A 17122-nucleotide genomic window follows, 5' to 3' on the forward strand; every position below is an offset into this window, starting at 1 on the left:
ATATTGTTTTTTCAAATTCTTGCTATTCTTATGAATTCTCATTTTTTCTTCTAATATCTTTAAATCCTGCATGTCTTTTTTAAGTTTCTCATCTTTTTGTCTTTTAGTTTCTGCCCCCCTTTTAATTAATATCCCTCTTATCACTGATTTGAAGGTGTCCCATATCACCTTACTTTTCATTCCATTTGTGTTATTTTCTTTAAAAAAAATGTTTCATTTCCTCTTTCATAGTTCCCACAAATTTGTTGTCTTTAATTAGGTTCTCATTTAGTTTCCATGTTCCTCCCTTTTTCCTGTAACCAATGTCCATTGTTAATTCTATCAAACTATGATCAGAGAGTAATCTGGGCTCTATTTCCATCCTTTTAATTTTAGTTGCCAATTTTTTGGTTACAAAAAACATGTCCAATCGGGATAACGAGTTGTGTGCTTCAGAGTAAAATGTGAATCCTTTTTTCCCTTTATAAAGATGCGTCCATACATCCATTAATTCATGTTCCTCTAGCAGCTCAAAGAGAGTGCTTGGGAGTTTTCCTTGATTATTTTGAATTTTCCTATTGGAATCTCTATCCCTTTTGGCTTTCAAGACTCCATTAAAATCTCCTGCTAATATTAAGTTGTCGGTATTGCATTCAATCAATTCTTTACTTAGATTGAGGAAAAATATGTCCTTTCTTTCAAGTGGTCCATAAATGCATACAATTTTAATTTTTTCGTGACCCATCCTTACTTCTACCGCTACAAATCTTCCTTCCGTGTCCTTGAAAATTAAATTTGAGTCATACTTTCTATTTACATAAATGGCAACCCCTCTTCTTCTCTTCTTTTCATCAGCTGAATAGTACAGACAACCTAATTTGGGGTTTCTCAGGAATTTTATTTCATTGTTTCTAATCTTTGTTTCTTGCAAGCAAATTATGTCATAGTTGTATTTTTCTAAATAATGAAAAATCTCTTTCCTTTTGTGATTATTGTTTAACCCTCTCACATTGAATGAACAAATTTTTGTAGTCATGGTTGAAAAGAAAAGAAATTAAAAAATACCTCCCCCCCCCTTAGTCAACCGACAATTCCACTTATTCAGTACAGTTCATCAGAGTTAGAATATCTACTGGTATCGTGCCCCGCTAATTCTAAGTCTATTAGCGAAGTTTCCTGCAAATCCAGTTCCTTGTCCTCTCTGGCTTCCTGGTTATTACCTATTTCTGCAAGGTCTAATTCAGAACTACTTCTCTCCTTATCTTTCTTCCTTTCTCTTTCTTTAGTCTCCTTCTCCTCCTCTTTCTTCTTTCTAGCTATCAATTTCTTGTATATGTCTTTTGCTTTTTCTATTGTATTAATTCTATATTTTTTCTGTCCATAAGTTAGTGAGATACCCTCTAATCTTTCCCATCTGTACCTAATCTTCAATTTTTGCAGTAATTGAGTTAAAAATCTGTATTCCTGCCTTTTTTTCAAAATGTTGGCTGGCATATCTCTGAATACCTCCAGCTCTTTATCGTTTATGACTAATCTTTAATCATAGCTTAGCTGGCATAATTTTTCTCGTATTCTCGAGTTTGTAAAGCTTAAAACAATATCTCTAGGCAGGTTCCTCTCCTTAGCAAAAGTTGAATTGATCCTAAATGCTTTTTCAATCTGTAAGTCTAAAGTCTCATCCGGTATATCCAAATAAATAGCTAGTTCTGGTAGCAAACGTAAGATAAGATTTTCATTTTCCTTTTCAGGGAGCCCTCTAATTTTCACACTTCTGTCCCTGTATCTGATTTCTTGGATCAAAATGTTTTGTTTATCTATTTCCCTGTCTTTTGCTATCCTTTCTGTTTTTTTATCCAATTCCTTGGCTCTAACTACAACATCCTTTACTTCTGTTCTTAGCTCACCTATATCCTTATTCATCCCATTTATCTTTTTCGACAGTTCTCCAATTTCCTTATGTAAATCCAGTCTTATTTCCTCTCTTGTATCTTTAAGTTCCTGCCTAATTTCTACTTTAAAGTTTCTTAATTCTTTCAGTATTGTCATTACTGTGTCTGTCTTATCAGGTGTTTCCAATGAGCTCTTCCTGGAATTGGAGAAAATTCTAGTTTGGGTTGGTGCTTGTACTTGTGTCTGCGTTTTGGATCTAATACCAGCCGCCATAGCACCAAATCAATTCAATCTTAAACCTTTAGTTATTTTTTAGAGACCCTTCTATATGTTTCCTTTACCACTCCAGTTGAAAAAGAAAACAAAAATATATTCACAAATTTAGATTTCAGTGTTAACCATGAACCATACTTATGTGCCCTTTTTTATGTACAAAAGAGCATACTCAATGTCCGGTACTTATTGGGCTATTCCACTGATTGGTACTTTGGTTTCAAGTAATCTAGCTGTTGATGCTAAAAAAAAAGAAAGGGTTATTGGACTAACGCTAATAGCAGTCTATAATGGCAACAGCTGCCCTGCGACCTTCTTCCCTCTCACAGTCCTAGCCTCCCTTGAGAGACACAGGAAGGGAGAGAAACAATAGGTCCCCCTCGAGCCCACAAGTCACCCCCCTTGTCTGGAGTGGAGACCCCGAATCTGTAGTTCCGGTTTGCCAGAATAGAGGGATATGGCGCCGAACAGCTCCTTATCCCATACGCCCAAAACCCTCCTTTGGGCTGTGCCTCAGGTGCGGAAAGAGAGAAAGCGCAGAGGCGTTGTTGGGGCCTCCAGCCGCGCCTCTCCCGCCCACGCCGCTGCTGGCTACCAGATGGGAGGGGTGGGGAGCGATGGCTTGGCCCCCCCGGTCCTCCTCCTTCTCCTCCGCGCCGCCGCGCCGCCAAAGAAAGGGAGTGTTGGAGGCGTTTTTAAGGCCTCCAGCCGTGCCTCTCCCGCCCACGCCGCTGCTGGCTACCAGGTGGGAGGGGTAGGGAGCGATGGCTTGGCCCCCACGGTCCTCCTCCTTCTCCTCCGCACTGCCGCACCGCCAAAGAAAGGGAGTGTTGGAGGCGTTTTTAAGGCTTCCAGCCGCGCCTCTCCCGCCCACGCTGCTGCTGGCTACCAGGTGGGAGGTGTAGGGAGCGATGGCTTGGCCCCCACGGTCCTCCTCCTCCTCCGCGCCGCCGCGCCGCCAAAGAAAGGGAGTGTTGGAGGCGTTTTTAAGGCCTCCAGCCTCGCCTCTCCCGCCCACGTCGCTGCTGGCTACCAGGTGGGAGGGGTAGGGAGCGATGGCTTGGCCCCCACGGTCCTCCTCCTTCTCCTCCGCACCGCCGCGCCGCCGGTCCCAGTTTATTGCCCAACACTGCTGCTCAGGTCAGAAGGAGGTGTCCAGCCAAGCTACTGATGCTTGTTCTGACCTCACAATAATTCGTGCCCACTGGACCATGAGTGAAAAGGTAGCTACCCATCATTGCTAAACCCTTCCTGAAAACCTGCAGCAAAAGGTGAGCTTTAAAAGTGCGGGTTGCATGGGGTTAAAAAGAGCGGCTTACCTTTCCCAAATTCAGTGCTAATTCAGGAGGCAGCCGGTTCCTATCACTCATAAATCTCTACTGAATTGCTGCCCGGGTCTGTCCCGGATACAGTCCAGGTTGTCTAAGCCACTTTGGTGGCCATTTTAAGAAGTCAGAAGCTTCTGTTTTTGAAAAGGGGCCACGGAAGTGGCTTAGATGATTTGGGCTGCATCTGGGATGGACCTGGGCAGTGATTCAGTAGCGATTTATGTGTGATAGGAACCGGCTGCCTCCTGAATTAGCACTGAATTTGGGAAAGGTAAGCCACTTTTTTAACCCCATGTGATGGGGTCTGAAGTCCCAAATTGAGTGTAGGCATTGTCAAATCAGACTGGACCCAATTCAAGGTTTTGGTCTTACATTGTGTAAACAGGACACAGCAAGAACTATGATAAGAAATACAGCAGCCAACAGCAACATTTAATCTCTCAATTGACTTAAAGTTTCAAGATCCCATTGAAATCAATGCAACAAGTTTTTCAGTGAAATTCATTAACTTAGTCCATATCCAAGGTATGATATCAAGAAATACCACCATGGATCATTCTGGAAAAATCAAATGTTTCTATAGATGGATCAACTGGATACTTCACTTGATAAGGGTTATATTTTGTAACAAACATTTCCATTGATGGAGATCATTTCCTTTAATATAAAAGTAGTTTTGGAACTGGAAACGATTCCTTTTCCATCAACATGTACCTTGGTTGTTGTTGTTTATCTAAATAACAACAAAAGCATTTACATTTCTATACTCCTTAATAGTGAACTCAGCACTCTCTAAGCAGTTTATAATCTGTAAGCCAATTGCCCCCAACAAACTGGACAAATATATATACTTATCTTAACTCCAAGCCATCTTTAATCAGTTTTTTTTAAAAAACAACCAAAAACCCCCACTTTCTGAAAGCAATAGATAAAATAAAACCATATCCCATTAAAAGTTTTTGATTTCCTGGATGCCAGTTCAAAAACTTCATAATAGTATATCAACATGGGTATTACAACTATACAGTTTATTACACAGGGTATTACACAGTTTCTTTTGCACCTACCTAGCTTTTTTTTTACCACACTTGCATGGCATTATAGCTGTCTAACTCCTGTGTTATATCATTCCTTCCTGTACATCCATATCCCTGGTTCCACCATCCACTCTTTCTTACATCACTTCCTTTCCAGACTGAACTAACTGTGGCCACTACTTTGTGTTGGAGAATTACACTTGATATGATATACTTAGTACACATTTAGTACAAATGCTGTCTCAAGTGGTGATAAATGTATAATTGTCATAACATGTGTTTTTCCTTACCAGAATTCACTTGAATTTAGTATAATTTGTTTTGTGATTGGTCATTTGGAGATATAGGATATAAGTATAGTTAGAAAGTCTCATTGTTGAGGCATTTAACTCCTGTTGCTGGAGGGAAACTGTAAACCAGAGTGAATATACAACGAAAACTAAAAACAGATTTTGGTAATTCTGGGCCCTTCATTTTAAAAAGTGTACAGTTTGCATTCCTCTTCTAATTTTTAGTGCATAGATTCACCACTGCTAGCTCTGTATTGTTGAAACCAGGATAGGAAAAGTGTTGCCCTAAGGATGTTGCTAAGTCCTTGAAAAGTCCCTGTGATTTTTTGAACTTTTAATAAAAGTAAAACTGCCTGCCATACTCTCAAGGGGATTGGGTGGCAATTTTGCTATGTCTGATTCCCTCACTCTTCATGTTTTAGGCCCAGGAGCAACCTTTTATGTAAAACCAAGAAGTAAACCTTTTTTAAAAATCAGAACACTATCTTAGAGGATTTGTAGTATGAGCTTCTGAGTATTTTTAAACTAAATATATAATTTATTTTTAAAAAACCTTTGGGACTACTAATCACCTTTGCACAACAAGCATTCTATGGTGAACGTATATATCATTTAAGCCTGTAACAAATCAACTCATAAATATAGTAGGCAACCTTTTAATTATAGCATCTCACATTGTCACAGTCCATAGATTTAGTTCTGAGCATTAGTCTTCTTTTTTATTTTTAGCAAAATATGAAATAATTAGTAACTGTTAGGAATTGTATGAAACTACTTATAGCAGGGAGAAAAATCCAACAGGACATGGTAGAAGAATGATATTCTTTTCTGAGTAAATATAAACTCGCTTATCAGTGCCTATGTATCTCTTCAGTCAATTTTATGTTTATGCAAAGAAACAGAGTCCCCACATTTTGCCTGCAATGAAAGGATGAGTCTCTTTTAAACAATTTGTATTTCCATCCATGTTAACAGCTAGTGCTGTCAAGTTAATTACTGGTATATGTTTGTGGCTTCTCCAGGCAACATGAGACATGAGTGATAGCTAACTCAAGACAAGCCATGGCAAGTCAAAATAACAGATTTTCTAGAAAGAAATACATACAACCCAGTATCCACAAGACTGAATGAATCAATTATATTTTAATGATACCCCTGCCAGTGTCTATTTGTATTCACTCATTATAAAAACTTCATATAAACTCTAAAATGAAGGCTATCAGCCTTGACAGAAAATCTGATTGAATTTAGAACTTTAGCTTTATTTATGTATTTATTAACATTTGCGTAATATCAATAAAGGGTCACAGGTTTTCTTCCAGTTGCTCTAACACCGTGCCACTATCATTAGGCTTGAGTGTCGCATCTTCTCCCAAATTCTTGTCTTAAATAAGGACAATAAGAAAAGAACTAGAAGCATGTTTTAACCTAGAGTTTGGAAATTCTACTCTTTTGGAATACATGTCCAGAATTCCACAACAGCTGCCTGGTGGATGGTGGATTATGGGCATTGTAGACTAAAAAGTAACTGTCCCAATCTCTGCTTCAATCATAGCCTTACTTCAGATAGTCACTGAGTTGTCAGGCATCTGATGGAAGACCTCAGATAATTCCTTTCTCAGCCAATAAAATGGGAGGACATTGCTGAAAGGATATTGACCTATACTCAGTTCATCTCAAAGTCTTGCTTTTTTTCTCCTTCATTACTTATTTTATTACTTTTTTACTGTTCATTATTGTTGTGTGCCATCAAGTCATTTTTGACATTTGACAACCATAAAGCCCTATCAGGAAAACACCCTATCGGGGTGTTTTCTGGGGCTGAAAGTGTGTGACTCACCCAAGGACACCCAGTGGGTTTTCCATGGCCAAGCAGGAAACTGAACCCTGGGCTCCAGAGTTGTAATCAAATGCTTAAACAACTACACCATGCTGGGTTATTTTATGGGTCATTTTGTCTATGGGCCATTTCCTATACCTGAATCTTAAACATATGTTCTCTGGGCAATGCAACAAAATAAACTCAACAGTAAAACATAGCAGAAAATAGTTTTTAAAAATGCAGAATTATTGCTTGCTGGTGTCTGGAAGAAAAGAAAAAGTGTGCCATTCTCTACCCTCTGTGCCTGTGATGCTGAGATCTTAGTAGTCCCAAAATGAAGTGAGGCAGAAAACATCTAGGGAAAGGGTACTTTCAGTAGTGTTACTCCAACTGTGAACTAACCTACACTGGGAGACTCACCAGGTACAATAGGGCACCATCTTTACAATCTTTTTGGTGCCCCCCCCCCCCGGCCTTTTTAATAAATATTTTATAGTATGGACTTCCCAGATTATTATCTGTGTTTTATATTTTAATAGTTTTAGTACATTTTACATCACAGTTCCCTCTCATATTTTCATTCAATACTATGAAGCACCATTGTCAGAAAAAAGGAGGTCTTGCAGCAGTGTCTGGCCCAACTATAGGGTAATATGAAAATCTGATAACTGTACTGCATATCTTTGAACATTTCACAGATGAAAATCAGGACATGTATGGCCAAATGACAGCAGCGTCTGGTCAAGATGGCAAAGATTATACATGAGGACAAACACACAAGCTAGGAGAGGCTGTAGCAGTTTGCTTTTGCCCAGACTTACCGGGAAAGGCAAGATTTCAACGTTTCCTCTGCTCTCGCCCCTGCTGAATTAATTAAGAACAAACTTCTTTTGCACTTTGAACACAGCTTGCAGCAATGGAAGTATACTAAGGAGAATGTGAGGGGAGGGGGGGAGAAACTGGGACATTTTAAAAAGTGATGAAATAGTGGGATGACAGAGGATTAGTTGGGATTTCCCTGCCAAACTGGGACAGTTGGAACATATGGTGTACACCTATGCAGCAGAGCAAAGAACAGAGAGACTGTCCTTCACATTTTTTTCCCTTGGGAAGACATGCAGAAAGTAAGCTTCACATGAAATTGGCAGATGATTTATTATAATCATCCCATTCCCTAAAGCATGGACTGCTATCTGTGTCTGACAGATGGGTTATGAACCTTTTACCTCTATTCTGGGCTTCTGTTCCAGGTTCCTTCTTTGCATCCATGCCCTTTTCTATAATTTTCATTTCCATCCCCTTCATCCCAACATATGCTCAGCATTTTGGTGTCCTGCCTCAAGCTTTTTGCAGTCACATATGCAGAGAAAGGTGCCTTAAGTAGAACTTCAGTTATCTGGTTAGTTAGTGACTGTTGGACAGCATGATCCCTCAGAATGACTTATGAAGTTAAAAAGCAATCAATTACAGAAATTAAATACCAGCAAACCATGACAAGAACCACTATCCTTTGACAGCAGACTGTCATTCAATTAATAGCTGTTTCGGGGAAACAAACAAACTTAGAATTAAACAATCAGAGCTGCAGTTACTGCTTCAAAGCATTCATTGATGAAGCCCAAGGGAGATAGTTTTGCAGTGAGGGATCTACAATGTAATAGTTTCAGATACAAGTCCTATCATAAGTGCCAAAAAGATTCTCTAGCAAGCAGCAAGTAATGTGGTCCCAAGCCATTAAGGAGACAACCATCAGAATGTTAGGTCCAAGAATCTGAACTGAGCTTGGAAATGCAACAAGTAAATTTAGTACAGAATGTGTATTATCTTTTCCAGTTGCCTAGCTTTCACAAGCAAGCAGTCATCTGTATTCTGAAGCTCGCAAACCATCTTCAGACATTAATATTCAGCACTAGGCTAGCAAAAAAAATTACATGTCTTGTATTATTCTGCTAGTGGTGCACAACTGATGACAGAAAAAACAGCATCGCCAACTCAAGCAATGCCTAGCTGAACAAGATGTGCACCATTTTGTAAAACAAGTTGTACCACACCTTGTGGAACAGGATGCACAAGACCTCATGGAAACAGAATCTAAGTACTGAATTTGGCATTAGGAGAGGGACGAAAATGGGTTTTCCATAAGCAGTAGAAGCTTTGTGCTTCGACATTACTGTATTACATTAGTAGTGCTATATGCACAGAAGGCACTATGGGAACATCTACAATGTAAAAATAATGCAGTTTGATACTACTACTAACTGCCATGGTTCCATCATGCAGAATCCCAGAATTTGTAGTTTTGCGAGGCAGCAGAACTCTTTAGTAGCAAAGGCTAAAGACCTTGAAAAACTACATATCCCAAGATTCCATAAGATAGAGTTAAAGCAATTAAAGTGGTGTCAAACTGCATTATTTCTACAGTGTAGATGCACCTCACAAAGCATGTGCCTTACACTATAACTAAACTGTCTGTTCTACACTAACAGTCTCACTAAGATTAATCCAAAAGTCCCTTAAAAAGCTACGTCAAGAGCCTTTGTGGCAGAAGAGTTGGTTATAAATACTCTAAATAAATGTCTGCTGAACTGCTTTCTAATGGTAGCTTACAAATTGCTCTGGTTTAGACCTTAAGTTTATGTATTTTTGTATAAAAAGAAAAAAAAATCTCAAAATATGTGCACAATACTATTTTGAACTCAAAGCTAAAACTTATAGTATTTCTGTATTGGGGATCATTTATGCTACTTGCGGCTGAATTGCACTTGTTTGTTCAATGTTAACAAAGTTAATTCCATATTAACTCCTGCACTACACATTTCCCTGGATAGCTGCTTGACAAAAAAACACAGAATTCTTATATTGATTGATGTGCAACTCTGGAGATCTGAGTTTGAATTCCTACTTGGCCATGGAAACCTTCTGAGTGACTTTAGGCAAGTCACATGCTCTTAGCCTCAGGAAAAGGCAAAGGCTAACCTTTTCTGAACAAATCTGGCCAAGAAAAACCTTAGCGTCAGAAACAACTTGAAGCAGCAGCAGTAGCAACAGCAGCAAGAATTGAAACAAAAGTGTCTTCCTCCCTTTGCTAGGCATTAGTTCTTCAATACAACATTTTTGAGAGACTACTTGACCTGAAATTGTTAAGTCTTCAGTGCACTGAGTTCTTTTAAGCAAGAGTAGCACTTTCCATTTAAAATGCAGTTCCTCTGGGTCATTAAAGTGTGTTTGAGGACTGTCTCCTCTATAAGGCAACTGCTTTATATCATCCAGCTTTTAGTGCTTTCAGAATACTGAATACTGAAATACTTTTGATTGGTTTTCAATAGCACATCAAACTGTCTGTAGTTGCATGTTTTAGGATCTTATCTTAACGCGCTTTGCTTTTGGGCTTATCGGGAGACCATGATTTTTACTTCTGGTAATTGCCACTTTTGATATTCAGATGATGCATTGGTAATTCCCGAAGTCTTTGGATTCTCCCCCTCCTTTTCCAATTCTTTTTATTTCTACCAGAGGGTTGGGCTTTCCCATCAGACAAAATACTTTTCAGATCATTGGTGGGTGGGTGGTATGTTTTGACATTGAGGTGGCATTTCAGTATTCCCTCAGCATAGTGTAAATGCATTAAGCCATATACTGTACCCTTCCCTTGATTTACTGAAACACCCTTGGGGCCTCCCAATAGGGCCATCCTTTGCTTCATGACAATGGCTAAAGGATCAGAGAAGCATCCTGTCAGATCTCAGCACTGCTGTCACCATTTTGCATTTAGCTAAGGAACATAGCCAGATGTTTCTCCAATCTTGACTGCTAGCTACGAAGCATAGAATGGCCATGGATAGGGGTGTTCTTGTGATCTTTGGCACAACAATAGCAGTGCTGCAGCTTAGAGATACAATGGCAATGCTCTAGAAAGATTGTTTTAAAAATGAAAAGACTCATTTTGAGGCAGAAGAAGGAAGAGACCAATTCAGCATTTTTAAAAAGTATGCATGGCTGTGGAAATGGAAAAATCAACCCAAAGTTGCAAGTTTGGCCATTAAAGGGAGATGACTGAATTGACACTAGTTATTAGTTTGGATGAGTTCACTGTTCTATCATGCCAGGATATAACTGTAGAAAAATAATGTTTAATCTGAGAAGCCCATCAGTCTACACTGCATACGTATATAAGTTCAACACCATATTAGTACAATGTTAAATAATTCTGGTTTGATGAGGTACTTGGAATTCTCTGCTAGAAAGGTACAATAGTGTATTTCAGGAGACTGGACTAAAAGAGCTACAAATTCCAAGAGTCTATAAGATGAAATGACTATGTAATTGGAAGCAAACTATCTGACTTGCAGTATTTGATTCAGAAGAACAGTTATATTAGAAGACTTTGGTGATTTTCCTTTCTTTCCTCCTTCTGTCCTTGAAACATTTTGCTTTGGTTTGTCCTAACTACTCTTCTTTGTACTCTGTTGTGTTCATTGTTTCCCTAAACTGTGCTTGACATTCCAAGAGAAGCCTACAGAATTCTTTCAGTTTATGCAACCAGAAAATATCTATTTTTAAACATGCACTTGTGAGACACACCATTTAATAATGAATCAAAAAGACATTCTGGGGGGGGGGGGGGGAATACACTCATGCAAAAATCCCTGTCCTCTAGAAATTAGCATTCAAAAGGAACTGGGTATGAATTTTCAGAAACCAGCATTGCTTATTTTAGATACAATGCAAAGCACAGACCTAACACTTAGCAAAAATCTTTAAACTTTAATATGGTCATCCATTACAAGGAGAAATGAGGACAGGGTAGCATTGTTGAACTCTCTTTGGGTAAAAGGAGATGCTCTTTCTCTTACTGTAGTACATTTGGAATTTTCCAGGCTATTAACAGTTACTTGAGAGGCTGTGTTACTGGTATGTTACATGAGTACAAATACTGAAATGTTTACTGTAAATTATCAACAAAGCTTGCCATTACCAAAGTCAGATACCTCTCCTTTAACTAGCAAGTCAAAGCAATTTATGAGGTTAAAATTCCTTAGGAAATCAACAGAAGCAACAGCTTTAACTATAGATCTGGGAGAACCAGATATGACTTGTTCATTCACACCTAATTTAACTCCCAACTTCTATATTTTTTTGCTATTTTACATGCTTTCTATATGTTTTTCTCATGCAAATGACCTTTGAATGACTACTCAAAACTTTGTCTTCTAGGGTTTCCAGTTTAGGATTGTTCCAGTCCCAGAGGTTTCTGGCCAAAATCTGAGCCCTAGAAAGAGATCCTTGTGATTAAGGGGCTCTACAGCTTGGGGGAAAGGGGTGGCCAAAGGCTGCTCCTTTCTCCCCTGGATGGAGGCCACAGCAGACAAACACTGTGGCCTCCACAAGGCTTTACAAAATCCCACTCCTTCCTAAGTCTAAGGGGTTAGAAGGGGGTGGGTGGGGTGGGTGGGTAATGGAACTCTGTTAAGGATAATTCTTCTGGATATGTGTACAATAATTTTAAATTGTTTGAATAAAATTAATTTAAAAAATCCCACTCCCAGCAGGTTCTTTTTCTGTTATGCACGGGGTGCCATTGGTGCGCTCACATGCAACAATGACGTCTGCGCTGCACAGTGCTGTTTGTGCACCATGCCACAGAGATTGCACACTCCCATATGGATGGGCACGCGCAACTGTGGCACCTGTGCGGTAACTGTAGGGCTAGGCATGTGTGAATGTCCAGCTCTACAGAACCCTTATTTCGGCCCCAGGCCCGCGCAAAGCTCCAGTTTGTACTGGGAATGTCATTAAATGTGATATGGTACCAATCACACTTGTGTTCAACTTGTGTTCGACTTGTTGTGCGTGCACACACACTAGCTAGGGCTTCCAAAATATAAGTGAAATATAAATAAATCTTATTATTATTATTATTATTATTATTATTATGGAATTTGAGTCCAAAACACCTGGATGACCAAAAATTGGGAACCACTAGAGCATACTGTATACACATGCTGTGAGAGACACTGCTATTCAGTAATTAAGACAGAAATCTTACCTACTAGGGCTGTTTCCAGATCAAGGTGAAATGGGAGAATTATTCCTTTTACTTACTTAGGGAGACAAGATAAGGAACATTTAATTTAGTCTACTTACTTCTAGCCAGAAGGTGGATGAAATGCAGAGTGGAGGAAAGGAGAAAAGGCACCGAAGATTAATGACTGGTTAATAAAGACTTTGGACATTGTGGAGATGGATAGGCTGACGATGTATTTGAGAGAGGAAGAAGGAAACCAGGAACAAAGCTGGGGCTCACTACTAACTTTTTGGTCTGAGAGGTGGAGATGAAGGAATATAGATGCAGTAAGTAAAGATATTCTCAATGGGAATTAGAAGGTTACACACTGAAATCAGAAATAGCAAAATAACAGAAATTATACAAGGGAAAGACTGAAAACACAAAAAGGTGGGCCAAAATTTCAGGTATAATTAAATACACAGTCCCTAAATGTAGCGGAAAGCAAGACATGGTAATGTGAGATGGGGAAGCAAGAGAAGTTCAGAAGTGAGGAATAGAGAAAGATAGCTAAAAGAATATGGCTGTTTCTTAAATGTTATGTGGAAAGGGAAAAATATTAGGGAAGGGGGGGAGAGAGGGGGGAGGGTGGGGTGCAGGACAATGAATAGGTATGGGAGTAAGTGTATGTAAACTGTCCTGCTTTGTATTTTAAGTTTTCAATAAAATTTCTAAATAATTAAAACAAAGAAATGCAGAGTGGAGGGTGAGTCCTGGTGCTACAACAAGGAGGGGTGATGGATGCTAGCTAAGGAAAAATACAGCCCACTGGAAGGTCTTGGCATCAGGGACGTAGCTAGGATTTTAGGAAGAGGGGGTCCAGACTAGGTGCCACCATTATAATGGGGCTTGGGTGTGACGGCGCAGCAGCACACACCATTCATTTTTCTAATGGAAGGGGGGGGGGTCCGGACCCCAAGAACCCCCCCCCCCCCTTGGCTACATCCCTGTTGGCATGTTCCTACAACAAATTGTAGGAAATTGGAAATTTATATGCATTTTTCCCCTTTCCTGGGGCTGAAACCACTAAAAATGAGAAATGTGCATCTTTTTCTCTCATCTGGAGCTGACCCATGAAAACTGAACACTCGGGGCCAGGGCCTGGGATATGGCAATCCTAGTGTCTTCTGAATTCTGTTGTAGGCTGGGGTGGGGTTTGCATCAGCTTTCCAAATGCCAGGGGAAGATTATCACCCATCAGGTAGACATGTAGAATACAACATGTGTTAAGAACAATGGTTGCATTTAGTCCTTGTAACTTTTGTTCTGATCAGAAGCAAGTGACCCCAGATCCAAAGGCAGGTCTTTGTTCTTCTCTTTCAATTTCCCAGCAGGAAAAGCTGAGCTAGAGGTAAGTATGCTTACCTCTAGCTCAGCTTTTAGGTTTACCATAAGGTATGCCAGTGTGGTACAATATGTAGAGAATGAGTAGCTCTCAGGTTTGGACTGTTGCTGGCCTGGAATAACAAGTCAGTGGGACTATGAGAGCTTGACAGTGAAAGCAAAGCATAGTTAATTCAACCCTCCTTCCCCCCCCCCCCATTTTTTATTCATTCCCTTTCCAAAACCCTCCAGGCTGCTTAACCTATTCATGGACTTTTCCCAATTTCTTCCCAGTTGGTATGCCACTTTGATTGTAGAGGAAAGATGTATTCAAGAACTTTGCAAATTGCAGTGCTACCACTTTGCTTTCAAAAGTTTTACCGATTGCCTTCCTTGGATCCAGTGATCTAACCATCTCTCTTTGTACTATTGCCAACTGCTGTGCAACAGTAAGAGGAGAGATTGCTTGAAGGGACCTACTCCTGAGTGTTAGTTAGCATAAGGAAACATTGCAAAGTAGATCTGGTTCTCACAGTATTAATATGCTCTGCATCAATGGATGGGATGAGTGGGAATCTCTTGCCCTTGTCAGCAGTTGCTCATTTGTCTTTCTCTTATTAGATTACCCCTAAGAATAAGAGGCAAAAGAAAATAGTTTTGATGTTGCTCATTATACTCAACTTTATCTTTCCCCCCAATTCTTTTGAAAGCATACAAAGGAGAATGAGCTTATAAGAGGATTTGCAGTATGTTCCACCTGTAGCATGTGCTTCATCTAATTGGACATTATCAGTGAAACATGGAGTCAAGATCTAGATGTGGAGCAGCTGTAACTACACCTGTAATATTTTTCTTGCATTACAAGTCTCACCATCCCACAGTTAAACACAGTTAAAGACATTTTGTGTCTGCCTAAGGTAAAGAATGAGAAAGGTTTACGAAATGACACCACAAAGGGCTACCTCTGGGATGTTGTCAGGTGCCATTGCCAAAACCCTAGGGCCTGGAACCGTAACAACAAATGTCTCACAAATACTGGGCAGTTTAGCAGAAAGTGATTTAAGTGAATCATATTTGATATGTTTTAAGGAGACCAATATGTCTGACCTATTTTTAATAATACCATTTGTGTTAAAGGAATAGCAAGTCTATTTCAGAGCTTGAAGAGTGGTATATTGGAGTACAGCTTCCAGAATACCTAGCTAGCATGGCCACTATCCAAGCTCTTGGGAGGATTCTGGAAACAGTAGTCCAAAAGACTAACTTTCCCAAGCTCAGTGGTATTTGGTGGTTGTGTATTCTCCACTAGTTGGAGAGAGGTAGCTGCCACCGGCATGATATACAGGCAATTACATTTTTCTCCTGGTTGGCCCATTTGCCTGAGCTAAAATCCTAAATAGTTTTGTTGATGGCCACTGGCACTGGGGATGTCTCTGTGTGTTTTCTAGTCACCCTTTGAAAATACAGATGCCACAGTTGTTCTCATCCCCTCATTCTTTTATTACATCTTCAGATGTTCTTTGCCTTTCACACTGAGGTTGGAATCGTCAGTCCTTACTCACAACTTGTTGGAAGTCACTAAGTTAGCCTGGTGTCTTCACATGTGTTAGATGTTGGTGCATTACAGAGCGCCAAAAAGCGGTGCTCTGCCTGCGCCGTCATTAGCTGCACCAAGAAGCCCCAGCAGCCAAACCGCGAGGCTTCTCGGCACAGCTAAAAAGAAGGGCCAAAATGGGACTTCTTCTTGCGTCATGGAAATGATGTGACGAGGCGCCAATGGCGCACTTGACGTGTCATTCTCGCTACACTACATGCGGACGCTAAGCGTCCGGCACGTAAAAATGGCCACACCCGTGTGGATAGGGCGCAGCCATTTTTACGCCTCCGTCACGTGCTAGGGGTGAGGCCGATATGGACGCTAGGTCCTCAGCCAACCCCTAGCACGTGACGGGGGCGCCACAAAGGCCCGTGCGGAACGGGCCATAGTGTTTCCCAAACTCTGCTCCTTCTGATGTTTTTGACTTCAGCTCCCAGAATTCCTGACTGTGGACCAAGCTAGCTAGGGCTTCTGGGATGTGAAGTCCAAAACACCCGGAGGACTAAAGTTTGGGAACCACTAGAGAATACTGTTCAAATCAGCCTCTGCACCTGGAATATGGGCAACATCTTGCCTTTTGTCCTTTCACAACAAAATGTCTCGGGCTATACTTGTTAGAGAATAAAGCCTGATATAAAATGTCCAGATGTGGAGAAAGTGACAAAGGTAACTATGGGTCACTTGCAGTCTGATAACCAAGGAATTGGTTGCAGCTGGTACAGAACATGTGATGTATCTGCAAGGTCATCATGTGCCGGAAAGCACTGTGAAGCATTGGAAAACTAATGTAAATATGCTTGGTTGGGAGACAACAATTAAGCTGACACAGCAGGAAGAGGCTGAGCTTTGTGGTCTCAGGGCAAAAGTGTATATAAAGCCCAAGCCTCATTGTACAGTGTGGATTTGTTGGTTGTCGGTGGTGGATGTATAGCTTTGGATTGTGGTTTCTGTATATAGCAACTGGAAGATTAAAGAGCCTCTTTGAAGAGACGCTTGTTTCAGTGTGCTTTCTCAGCATCTGGAGGGAAGGAGAGATTCTAGATCTGGAACATAGTTCCGTGACAGTCTGCTTGGTGGTTCTTCTTGCAAGTAGCTTCTGCATAAATCCACACAGTCTGCGCACTCTGCACATTCCAACAATACTGGCCCTATTGAGGGATGTACTGAGATACTTCATTCTTCCATCATGTTTTGTTTCTTCATTCTAGGACATGAAAACAACAGAACATGAAAATAACTTTATCGTTGTATTATATCACAGGCAGACAATGGACTAACTGCTTTGTCCCTGAATTGATTTGACTGTCAGAGTTGTCTAGAAAGTAAAATTTTAAATCTTAAAGAGGCAACGAAGAGACAATATAGTTGATGATATATATTTATGGACTAAAATCAAGAACATGGAGCTAAAAATTGTTCAAAATAAGAGCATAACTGAACATTTGATTCAGGTTGAATCTGTCTTTTTCTCTATCAATGAAAATATGTTAACACAATTCAAGAATATGTAGTTTATGAC

This window comes from Sceloporus occidentalis, unplaced genomic scaffold (genome assembly GCF_023333645.1).
Source record: "Sceloporus occidentalis isolate IW3139 unplaced genomic scaffold, rSceOcc1.0.p SCAF_6, whole genome shotgun sequence".
Classification (NCBI taxonomy): Eukaryota; Metazoa; Chordata; class Lepidosauria; order Squamata; family Phrynosomatidae; genus Sceloporus; species Sceloporus occidentalis.